Source organism: Nannospalax galili, unplaced genomic scaffold (genome assembly GCF_000622305.1).
Source record: "Nannospalax galili isolate Female #2095 unplaced genomic scaffold, S.galili_v1.0 scaffold92, whole genome shotgun sequence".
NCBI classification, from domain to species: domain Eukaryota; kingdom Metazoa; phylum Chordata; class Mammalia; order Rodentia; family Spalacidae; genus Nannospalax; species Nannospalax galili.
In genome coordinates this window covers 17,855-30,486 of record NW_008331545.1, presented here as the reverse complement: position 1 = coordinate 30,486, position 12,632 = coordinate 17,855, and the positions used below count along the sequence as shown (strand labels likewise).

General features: G+C 35.3%; 1 protein-coding gene across 1 annotated transcript in view; it reads right to left on the bottom strand.

Annotated features, from left to right (window-relative positions):
- Nucleotides 1-12,632, bottom strand: part of LOC103728727 (bromodomain adjacent to zinc finger domain protein 2B) — a 186,261-nt gene that overhangs the window by 169,491 nt on the left and 4,138 nt on the right. The window lies entirely within an intron of this gene.

Genomic DNA, 12,632 nt, shown 5'->3' with positions numbered 1-12,632 from the left:
GAAAAAAAAAAAAAAAAAACCACCATAACCCAATTAGCTAAAGTAATCAGAGCATAAAGAAAAATGATGGAGGTATCACAATGCTTGATTTTACATCATATAACACTTGGAGTTCAAAAGAAGCATGGTACTGGCACAAAAACAGAAATGCAGACAGTGGAATAGAATAAAGGACTCAGAAATAAAACCACACAGCTATAGCCACCTGATTCTTCACAAAGTTGCTAAAAACATGTTGGCGAGTTTAACAAATGCTGCTGGAAAAACTTGATATTCACCTGTGAAAGACTGAAACTAGATTCCTACTGTTCATTGTGTATGAAAATCAATTCAAAATATATCTAAGACTTTTATGTAATACCTGAGACTTTGAAGCTGCTAGAGGAAAAGAGAGAAAACAATGTTTTTCTCTTTTTTAAATTTTATTATTTTTTATTTTGTGTGTATGTGTGTATTGCCTGCATGTACGTAACTGCACCCGTGTCGTGCAATGCCCATGAAGGTCAGAAGAGGCTGTCGGATCCCATGGGACTGGAGTTACGGACAGTTGTTAGCTGCCATGTGGATGCTGGGATTCGAACCCGGGTCTTCTGCAAGAACAACCAGTGTTCTTAACTGCTGAGCCATCTCTCCAGCCCAACATACAGAAAACAATGGCTTTCTAAATGACTCCAATAGCTCAGGAAATAGCAAGAATTAATGTATGAGAATACATCAAATTAGGGGCTGGAGAGATGGTTCAGTGGTTAAGAACACTGGTTGTTCTTGCAGAAGACCTGGGTTCATATCCCAGCACCCACATGGCAGCTAACAACTGTCCGTAACTCCAGTCCCAGGGGATCCGACAGCCTCTTCTGACCTCTGCGGGCATTGTACGACACGGGTGCACATACCTACATGCAGGCAATACACGCATACACATAAAATAAAAATAATAAAATATTTAAAAAGAGAATATATCAAATTAGAAATAAAGAAGGCAAAAAAACAGAGTGAAGAGACAGACACAAGATTTAAGAAAAATCCTTGCCAGCTATTCACCTGACAGAGAATTAGTAGCCAGAATATATAAAAACTTTAAGAAAGCAAACAGCAAAAGAACAAATAATACAATTAATAAATGGGCAAATGGGATCTAGGGAAGTAGCTCAGAGAGTAAAGTGCTGCCCTCACAAGCATGAGGACCTAAGCTCAAGCTCGAACCAATATGAAAAGCTAGGTATGGTAGAGCATGCTTATAACACTAGCACTGGGGAGAAAAAGGCAGGCAGATCCCTGTGGCTGGCTGGCTAGCCAGTCTAGTCCAATTTTCAAGCCACAAGTTCCAGTGAGAGATCTTGTCTCAAAAACCAAGGTGGAGAGCACTTACACACACACACAGATAGGCAAATAAACTGACTAGACGGTTCACTCAAAATAACCAAATAAATGTATGAAAACACGTTCAACAAGTTTAGCATTAGAGAATGCACATAAAAACTAAATTGAGATTCTATCTCATCACAGTCAGCATAACTATCACCAGGAACACAAAAACAAATGCTGGCATGGATGAAGGAAAACAGAACTCTTATACAATGTTGGTAGGAATATAAATTAATGGTCACTATGAAAATTACTATGGAGGTTCCTCAAAAAAATAAAGGAAAAACCTACCATGAGATCTATCTATACCATTCCTGAGCATACACTCAAAGGAATCAATGTTCACAAACAATAGAGATAGCTGTGCACCTAAGTTTATCATGGCACTACTCAAAATATCCATATTACAGAGTCAGCTTACATGCCTTTAAATTGGTGAATGAATACAGAAAATGTGGTATATCTACACAATGGTATATTATTCAGTCATAAAGAACAAAAGCATGTCACAGAAAAATGGATAAAACTGGGGACCATATTAAGTGAATTAAACCAAATTTAGGAAAAAAGTTGCATTTTTTTTATATACAAACTGTACATTTTTTAAAATAGGCATGAGACACAAATGTGAATGATACACACCTGTAATCTCAGCACTCTGAAATCAGAGGTAGGAAAAGCATGGGTTACAGGGTAAGCTCCAGGCACTCCTGGACTACAATAGTGAACCCCAAATACCGTCCCCCAAATACTGAGAAATATATTTTAAAATAAAAATTTTAAAGGCGTAAAAGGGGGTTATACATTATAGGAAAAGGACCAACATGAGGAGTGAGGAGAATAAGAGACGGTAATGTACATGGTTAAGATGAGCACGATATATCACACACATGCATGAAAATGTCATGATTAAACTCATTTATTTAGATGCTTTGTTAGGCTTAGCCTTTAACGACTGCCCCACCTCTTCAGCCCTAACCCATTGATTTTTATATAACATACATTAATTGAAAAATTTTAAGTGAAAATAAACATGTTAATACCAATACAGACTTTTCTTATACCTCAAATGTGTCCATTACATATAATATGTTTGGAATGAAAATTTCCTCGGTAGATTTACTAAGTATAGCTGGGATTAAGAAAATGAGTATCCAAAATCATTCTTCAATAGTCTCTTTAAAATATTTATTCTTTTCCAAGTTGCTTTATATTCCAAACTTTCTTCTTCCTCTTTCACAACATTTTTACTCAGCATGTGTCTGTAATAATGGCCCTCCTACATAGTAAGATAAGAGGAGGAGACAGAAGAATCCCTGGAAGCCGCAAGGCCAGCTAGCTTGGTGTTTGAAGCAGTGAATAAGAGACCTTGTCTCAAATAAGGTGGAAGCTAGAGTTGTCCTCTGACCTCCACACATATCACGTGTGTGCAAGGACTCACTCACATTGAACACTTCACTATGCAAAAAAAAAGTAAATTTCTGTATTCAAGTTGAGGCAGGAGGATGGTTAAGTTTGAAGCCAGCCTGGGCTGCATAGTGAATTTGAGGCCAACTTGAACTATAAAAATAAATAAAATAAATAAATGTGAAATTCTAGTCACATTGTATTTAGCCCTTTTCCCTATCTTCCCATTTCACAAATAATACAAAAACATTTACAGTTACCAAAGCAATTCTACTGTTTTGTGAGTTTTAGCAAATATACCTATCAAGAGGCTTTTTGGAAGGGGAAGGGTAAAGAGCGCTTTCACCTCACTGTCCAAAGTAATTACATGTTCTCTTCCGGTATCTACTGGTCAAAAGATTGTGTACAACCTCTTTTTATACCTTTTGTGCTTGAATGTTTTATTATTTGCATTTTTCATGCCATTTAAAAGCCTTTTAATTACATTTTACTTATTCTGTTATGCATGCATGTGTATACATATGTATGTGCACACATGTTCCATGGCACAAAGGTGGAGGTCAAAGGACAATTTGAAGGAATGGGTTCTTTCCTTCCAATATGGGTCCTGGGGATTGAACTCAGGACATCAGATTTGGTGGTGGGAACCTTCAGTCGCTAAACTATCTCATCCTCTCCTCTCCTCTCCTCTCCTCTCCTCTCACCTCCCCTTCCCTCCCTTCCCCTCTCCTCCTCTCCTCTCCCTGTCTCTCTCTCTTTCTCTCAACAAAGTCTCACTCTTAACCCTGGCTAGCCTGGAATTCACAATGTAAACCAGGCTGGCCTGGAACTCACAAAGATTCACTTACCTCTGCCTCTCAAGTGCTGGAATTAAAGGCTTATACTACCATGCCTGGCTATTCTCTATTTTTAATGAGATGTCCATTTTTAGTGAAATTCAGTATTGGTGCTACTCAAAGTAAGAACTATGAGTTTTGTTGTCTTTTGTCATTATGGGTATCTATGAAGGATCATTCAGTTAGTCTTGCCCAAAAGAAAGGAAAATGTTTCTCAAGCAGATACCATCAAATTCCCTTGGAAAGTTAGCTTGTCACCACCAAGTGGAGGAGGAGGACATGAGAAATAACTCTTCACTAAATACATGTTCTTCACAGGTATCATCAGTAGAATTTAAGAAAAATATTCACAGTGGGTGTGGTGGCACATGCCTTTCACCCCAGCACTTGAAGGCAAGGACAATCTCTGTGTGATTGAGGACAGCTTGGTCTACATAGTGAGTTCTAGGATAGCTGGGTCTACAGAAAGACCCTCTCTCAACTCTCTCTCCTCTCTCTCCTCCCTCTCCTCTCTCTCTCTCTCTCTTTCTCTCTCTCTCTCTCAAGCAGAGGAGATCCAAAAGGAAAGGGAGGAACTCTGGTTAATCACATCCAAAGATTTGAAAACCGTTGACCAGAAAGGGCAGTCCTGTGGCTTTTAACCTGGCCTCTACAAACTAGCCCATCAATGAATGGATGATTTGAAACTCATTAACCTACTTTCTTCAGAGAAAGCCAGTCAGTTTGAAAGCATGGAGAAAGAAAGGTCCCATGATGTGGTGCTTCTAGTGGGAAAGGTTTACGTTGAGATGATCTTAAAAATAAATTTCAGAACTACTCCCAGATTCCTAGTGGAATCTCTTTAATATATGTGTTTGACAGGGGGCTCATACTGACATGTTTTTGTTGGACCTTTTTCTTCCTGTTCTCTGAATATTCAGAGTTTACTCATTTTTCTTGATCTAATTTAGTGCTAACTAAACCAAAGAGCCTTTTAAAATTATTTCAACCAGAAGCCACCTCTCTCCTATTCTGATTTTTCAAAGATTTCTGTATGTGTGCATGTGAATGCAGGCTTTTTTTTTTTTAGAAGGCAACTGTTGAGAGTTGGTTTCCTCCTCCCACCTTCTTTTTGAGGCAGGGTCTCTCTTGTTTCTACTAATGTGCTGTGTAAACAAGATTCCAGAACTGTCTCCACCTCCCACCTTGCTACACGAGTGCTCGAATTACAGACACATACCACTGCATCTGACTTTTTACATAGAATCACCTGACTTCAATAGCAACTCAGGTTGCTAGGCTCGCACAGCAAGAGCTTTTACCCTGAGTCATCTGTGTGACCTGTATTCTGAACTTCCATTAAGCTTTTATCCATATCTCTTCAAATGCATGTTAGACACAGCACTCAAAATAAACTGCAAGAAATAAAGTTGCTGACCCCTCTTTTCCCTATTATAAGAGTGTACTAAGTCTCTTAAACTTCTATTCTGACTGATGAATTGATTCATCTTTCAAATGAATACTAAATTTTCTATTTTACTGGGTTCCTAATATGCAAAAAATTCATCCCATTACCCTTCTTCTTTTCTAAATAAAATTATGTGTTATAATAAAAACTAAAGACAAAGTTCCAAACCTTTATTTCAGTGAAACTAAGGAAAACTCTCCATCTGGACTATCAAAAAGTAGAAAAAAACTAGACATCAAACTTTACTTCACCTGAACCCTGGGCTCAATCCCTAGGAACAAAAAAAAAAAAAAAATTCTTCCTTCTATTTTCCTTGTTTATGCATTTCATTGATAAGATACTAATGAACAGAGAGTTATCTGAAAGGACACTTGTCAAAAGGGGAAGAAAGAAAGGGCATAGAATAGTTCAAAAATGACTAATGTAACCTAAATGATACCATGTTAACTGCGTAAAATTATGGTCCTATGCAACTCTAAACTAAAATGTAACACCTTGTCCTTTAATAACCTTTGAATTTATTATTTTAAAAAAAGGACAACCTACTATCAGCTAGATTAAACTTAGCCATATATTCTGTTTTATTACCAACATACCCAGTCATTTGTGAAGTCAAAAAGAGTAAAATGCACTCTTAGGACTGTTCCTCAACCTTGAAGTGCTGAGAGCTACTTCGTCATTCGGGCATGGGGACAAACACATGTGCATGCACATGTGTGAACACACCACCATATTGTGTGGAAAGCTCAGGATAAAGGTATCATCATAAATCCCTCATGTGTGCACTTATTTTAACATACACAAATCAAAGCATAGCTCCCTGTCATTCTAAAAGAATGTCGAAAGCATTTAATATATTTTCTTCCCACCATTATTAAAAGCTTGGAATACTGGGGTTCTCTTTTCTCTCTTTGCAGCTAGTACTGACAACATACAGAAAGCTATTATTGCTAAACTAATAAGTACCTTTCAATACTGTAAGTGACCCCCCAGAGCAGAAAAGTAGAGTAGCTTTTGCATTACTTTAATCCAGTTATAAAGTCCTGTCAATGTGCCTTTCTATCTTTCTATACACAGTTTATAAGCTAATAGACGTTATTTTACAGGCTAATTAATACCAATCTATGGTTTCCGAAACCATATGTAGCTAATAAGAATAAAAACAACAAAATGATCAAGTAAAAATCAATTCTATTATTTATCTATGAATAAAATTATAAAACATTACTTCCAAAAATTACAGTTGTATAATCTAGGTTTTCAGTTGGCTGATGCGTTTTAGCCAAGATTACATATATTGCAGGTAAAATATGACCTTTTACACTTATTTCTTTCAAACGTTCTTCATTAGTCTCAGAATCTGGCTTAAATACTGTATTTAAAATCGAAGCTGTTCTGTCTTGCAAACACAGCTAAAATGAAGAGCTTCTGTAGCAGCAGTGACCAGATTTGCGGAGAAACCAAAAAAAAAAAAAAAAAAAAAAAAAAAAAAAAAAACCACCAAGCACAGGCTGCATGTGTGTGAGTGGAATGGTTTATAATAGCTTGCAAATGACTATGTGCTTGCTGTAACCAGCTGTTCTTAAATTATGAATATGCAACCAATTCATGTTAAAGCCAAATCCCAGCACTATTTCTACAGAGAAACCCCAGTAGTTTTGCTTGTTCTACATGTTAGCTCTGTTAAGGATACAAATAGCAGTAAGCTTCCGAACAAATAGGACCAAACTATTGGCATTTCATGCACTAGGTCCATTATCACAGCAGGGAATGTCAATCATTGGTACATTCCTATAACAGCTCAGGCAATATGACAATGATCTTGCAGGGGGGAAAAAAATAAAAATCTCTGCAGCATACTCAAAAGTCCTTCTGACAACCTAATGCTTTCTTACTATAGCCAATCAGATAATCAGACCTCATCTACTTAGAAGACTTGCACTAAGCTTGAAACATTTAAAAACATCAATCATAAAAACAAAGACAGGACATTGAATTATACAGTATTAACCTCCAGGGTTTGCATACAAAGACCTTAGATTTATTTATGTCCCAGTGAGTTAAGAGCTTCAGTACACCGTTCTTTACACCAAACTGACTGCCAATTTGATGAACCTCTCTGCCCTCAGCAGGAGTGCACGGTCACTGATTAATGAGTGCATGTTTGTGGAAAAGTGTTAAGAAGAGAAAACAGAAAAAAACAACAACAAAAAAAAGAAAAAAACCAAAAAACCAAAACACAATTATGTGTACACATAGGTGAAGTACCAGTGCAACAATTATCTTCAAACTAAATGCTTCTTTTTCTTATATATACATGGATGTAAATAAAATTACTAATGGTTCTTATCTATATGCTACTTTCACTGCTATTATGTTCACAACTCAATTTTTATTTGAATGAAAAGCATCCAAAAGGCAAAGCACATAACAAAATTTTGTATAATAAAAACTATTTTAAAAACAATTTTAAGAAAATATGAAAATTCAATATGTGGAATTAAGACAATTTTAATCTCTTTTTTTATAAAATCCTATTACTTTATAAAACTGGGTGTTTGACTTACAACTTAAAAGTACATTGTGGGGGCTGGAGAGATGGCTCAGAGGTTAAGAGCACTGACTGCTCTTGCAGAGGACCTGGGTTCGATTCCCAGCACCCACATGGCAGCTATGAACCGTCCTTAACTCCAGTTCCAGGGGAATCCCAAGCCTTCTTCTGACTTCTGAGGCATTGCACAACACAGGTGCACTCACATACATACAGGAAACACACTCATACACATAAAAGTAATAAAATATTTTTTTAAAAAGTACATTGTGAATACCAACTTATAAGTTTAACCTATTTGTAGTATTGTTTTATATCTCAACTCTATAATTTCCTACAAATCAGAGAACCCTCAAAATAGGCTTAAAAATAATGTAAATTCATTAAATTTTCCTACTTTCAGCAGATGTTCCCAATATTTTATAACTCCTTACGTATTTGCAAATGAAATATATTTATTACTCATAGTTTCAAAGTAACACGGTCAACAAATAAACCTTATGACTCAAAGTTTATAATCATACAGAACGTTCTGTCCAGAATTATTCTCCCTTAACAAAGTCATGCTTACAGGTACTACCATGTGATCTCTAAAATTGGACTAAACATTGAGAGTTCTTTTTAAATAATTTAATAAACAACTCATTTTGCCATAATTCGGTTTGTATAAATATCCTCCTTGACACAAATATGTGATGCATATATATGCTCATTAAAAAGGGAGTCACAGGGCTGAAAAGACTTAGTTAGAGTGTAGACTGCTCTTGCAAAGCACCTGAGTTTTGTTCCCAGCACCTATGTCAGGTGACCCACAACACCCTGTAACTCCAGCTCCAGGGGGATCTGACACCTCTGACCTCTATGGGCTCCTGCACTCACATGCCAAGCCTCCCCACAGACACATAATTTAAAAAAGACAAGTAAATATTTTTAAAAAGTGAGTCAGTCAGCAGATGTATGTATGGTTCAGGACTTTAATCCAGCACTCAGGAGGCAGAGGCAGGTGTACCTCTCTGTGAGTTTGAGTCCAGCCTGGTCTCTATATCAAGTTCCAAGTTCCAGGCTGGCTGGTTGTTTGGCTCAAACAACCAAAAAAAAGTGTTCTTTTTAAGGAACTTTATTACATAAATGGTTTTACTGACAGTAATGAGTGACTTAAAAGCAAAGGCTCTCCATAAACATACATGTTGAAAATCTGTTCATATGTAGGAAGTCTAATTTTTAACAGGATTTACTTTAGCAAATTATGTATTTCAAAGATCAATTTCACATTTTATGTGTCTATTTTTGAAAGCAAATTATTTAAAATATAGATTTAATGCTCTTTGAAGAGTTTTTAAATTTCTAATATACTTAAAGATCTAAATTGAAAAAAAAATCAATAAATATCGGGACTAAAACGGTCAATGAAATAATAAACTACACTGCATTCTAAAATCATATCATCCTAAATTCTTTTCAGTTTTTTTTTAATGTGCCTTTATCTGTTGATGCTACTCCTTCTTTTCTCCTTCTCACCTTTCTTCCTCCTAACAAAACTATGCAAATAAAAAAGTACAAAACCCACACCAATGGGACGACACCACTTTATACTACAGAAACACTTGAAACTATGCATGAAAGTTCTAAGCAGAGCATTGTGGTGCAGGCCTGTAATGCCAACCCTCAGAAAGCCAGGACAGGACTGCATGATGGAAGCCAGCAGGGGCTATACAGCAAGACCCTAGCTCTAAAAACAAAATAAAATAAAATGTTATTTGAATATAAAAATATTTTAGTTTTAAAAAAAATCACTAACTAGCTACCAAAAGAATAATTTCGATAATAGTTTGTAAGAATTTTTAAACAGTATTTTACCTTATTAGAAAATTAAAGCAAAAGAGCCTATTTCTCCAATAATTATTTTTCTGATTATCTCCCACCATAAAAGTTTAAAGAAACATTAAGCCAGTTGAGTCACTATTTATCAAATAAAGTACAATATTTTGGCTTTATTGCACAAAATATTTAATTTTATGAAACCAACCCCCTCCCAAATTCTTAACTAAATAATTTTATTAATCCCTCAGGAAATTAAGTATATTTAAAAAGAAAAATCACTGAACCTTGATACCGTAATTTCTTTGGGGGAGGGGTCAAAAATCACCATATACTTTGTTTGCCTTATACTCTATTTCTTCTTTCTGTAGTTTTCTAAGGAGGATAAGTTCAAAAACTGAAAAGTACAATTTAAAATCCCTTTCTTTGAGAAACCTTGAAACCTACAAGAAATCATGCTCTATGGTACTACTTCCACTAATTCAATGAGATAAAACAGAAATCCTTAGCCTCCATGCAACGGTGGTATCCCACATCTTATATAGTAACACAAAAGTAGCAACAAAGACATTAACAATTGCAGTTCAAGCTGGGAGTGACTGTTCTGTTTCAATTCAATGACACCACTAATGGCTTCTTAGCAGCTCCATGAAATCAACCAGCTGTCATGTTGATGCATCAGAAGGAACAGTTATGCACTCCCATAAGAAAAAGCAACACATCAGGATGTTTGGCAAAACATCTGCTCCTTAACACTGCAATTCTACAATAAACATGCAAACAAAGAAATGGGAAAAGGGGCAACAGAATTAAAATTCCAAGTTTTCCATTACTGCTTATATACATTTTAAATGAATGGCTTATATAAACTGAAAACAATTTCTGCAAAGTTCAGTATTTTAAGATATTCTAAATTTTTTGAAAATGCTAAATTATACTCAGGTTCTTCCAGAAAAACAAGAACTACATAATATATTTAATCTTAAAGATGTAAACCAAGTCATTATCATGGGGTTATATAAAAATCTTAAATATCAAAACTGAAATACATCCTTTTATTCCATAATATTTAAAGTAATTAATATCAACAGTATTGTAAGAAATTTATTTCCAACACTAACAGCTAATGTACTACATTAATACAGTAAATATATACAATATATAGCTTAATATACAATAGCTTAATATACAATAACTATACAGATACAATTATCTGGATTTTAAAATACATACCTAATTGTATTAATCTTTAAACATTATATGAACACAACATTAAATTCTTGTAAAGAAGTTCCTATTTTTAAAGCATGCAATCTGATTTCCTAAGAAAATATATAATTCTTTGTTACCATAGCTTAAAATAATTTTATATCCAACCATTTGTTTCAGATATTTGTAAAATCTTACTTTTTCTGAGACATACGTGCCTTAAGGTTATCTTGAGTTCCTGATTACAGGGCACAGTGACAATATGTACAGTGTTTACAATAGGTGTGAGACATCAGTGTACTTAACTACCATTTTCTTAAACTGCTTATCCTCTGTTGCTTGCCATTTATAATCTGCCAAATCTTCTAGTCCTTTGTTGCATGTATAATTTAGAACCATCTGTTCTATGTGCTTTTAACTATTTAAACATTTTCCACCTACCTCCAATTCACATAAATGACAGACCTTCATTTCAGTCAAGATTTCTACATAGCATTGTACATACAGCAAATCCTGTATAAATAGTAGAAAACATCAAAGAATACTGCTACAGAAATTTAAAACACAACATTTATAATGTAAGCTTTCCCATATTAGACAAACCTTCCCAATGTATTTGGAATTTTTCTATGAGCTTTAAAAAAAATTAATTGTAGTCAGTGCTTTTCCCCAATCCAGAAGACAAAGAGAATGCAAATTAAATACAGAGAGTTTCATGTCCTTGTTAGAAGAGATGTAAATATGCTGACTGAAAGTGACTACTAGAGTCAGAATTACACGTTCACATTCAATTTGCTGTGCCTCTTATTTATATACTATCAGTGAATGTACCATTAAGTATGGTCATGTGACCAGCTCAACTTTTTTAAGAGAAACTATTTTAGACAAATTAAAATACTAGTTTTATCATTTTTTATGACAGCTGATACTTTATAACTAGATTTATATAACTAGATACTTTATAACTAGAGATTACAAATTACCTTTAAAAGTCAATTCTGCCTTCTGTATACTAAACACATTTTTGCCAATCGTTTGACATTAATGTTTGTTCCTAAACAGTAAAAGTGTCAAGAACCTCGAGGTATTTTCAAGTTTTTTAAATATAAGTAAATACTCAAAAAATAGCTCATTTAATTAAAAGTGGGTGGTACAAAATCTAAGTAATGTATATGTAATGTTATGTATAAGTAATGTATATAATGTAATGTATATGTAAATATTAGCTAAGCTAAATTTTTAAAAATCATGACACCAAGAAAGGAATATATTCGAAATACTTAAAGAATAAACACTATTATGCACAAAAAAAGATGAATACTAAATAGAATAAAAGTTTCTATCATTAAAACAAAAAACCTTCCACTTGTTACCAAACATTAAACATATTTTGTGATCCTGCAAAATAAATAAATAAATAAAAACCACAGAATTTATCGCTAGACGCTTCTGTAAAACGGGGAAAAACTGACCAAAAATTCTTTGGGGAAAATTTCTTGATAAAGTTTACATGACGTCACATGACCCCCTGAACCCTTCCTAAACTTTGAGCCTACCCAGACACTCTCTGCCTTTCTGTAGCTTCTTTCCCTTCCTCAAAATATTAAAAAAAAGAAAAAAAAAAGGGAGCGAGACGGGAATAAAAATTGCCCAAGATGGCGAAACGCTTGTTGTTTAGAGGGCAGGGGGAAAAATGGAGGATATTGTAATATACACAAAGGGATAAATTTCAACAACTCGGCCAAGAGCTGCAGCTGCTTCTCTATAAGGAAACAACACACAAAAGATAAATAGTGAGGGAGTGGGAGATGGAGAGCAATCTCGCAAACGGCAGGGCCAGCTCTGACTCTAAGTACTTCCTTCCCTTTCCAAACCCCAATTCCGGGGTTCGGGGAACTACTTTAGGGGAGGGGGGCCGGGCCAGGCAGCGGCAGGGGGAGGGGAGGGGAGGGCGCGGGACTGCGGATAGCAGCGGAGGCCGGGGCTGGGATTGTGCGGG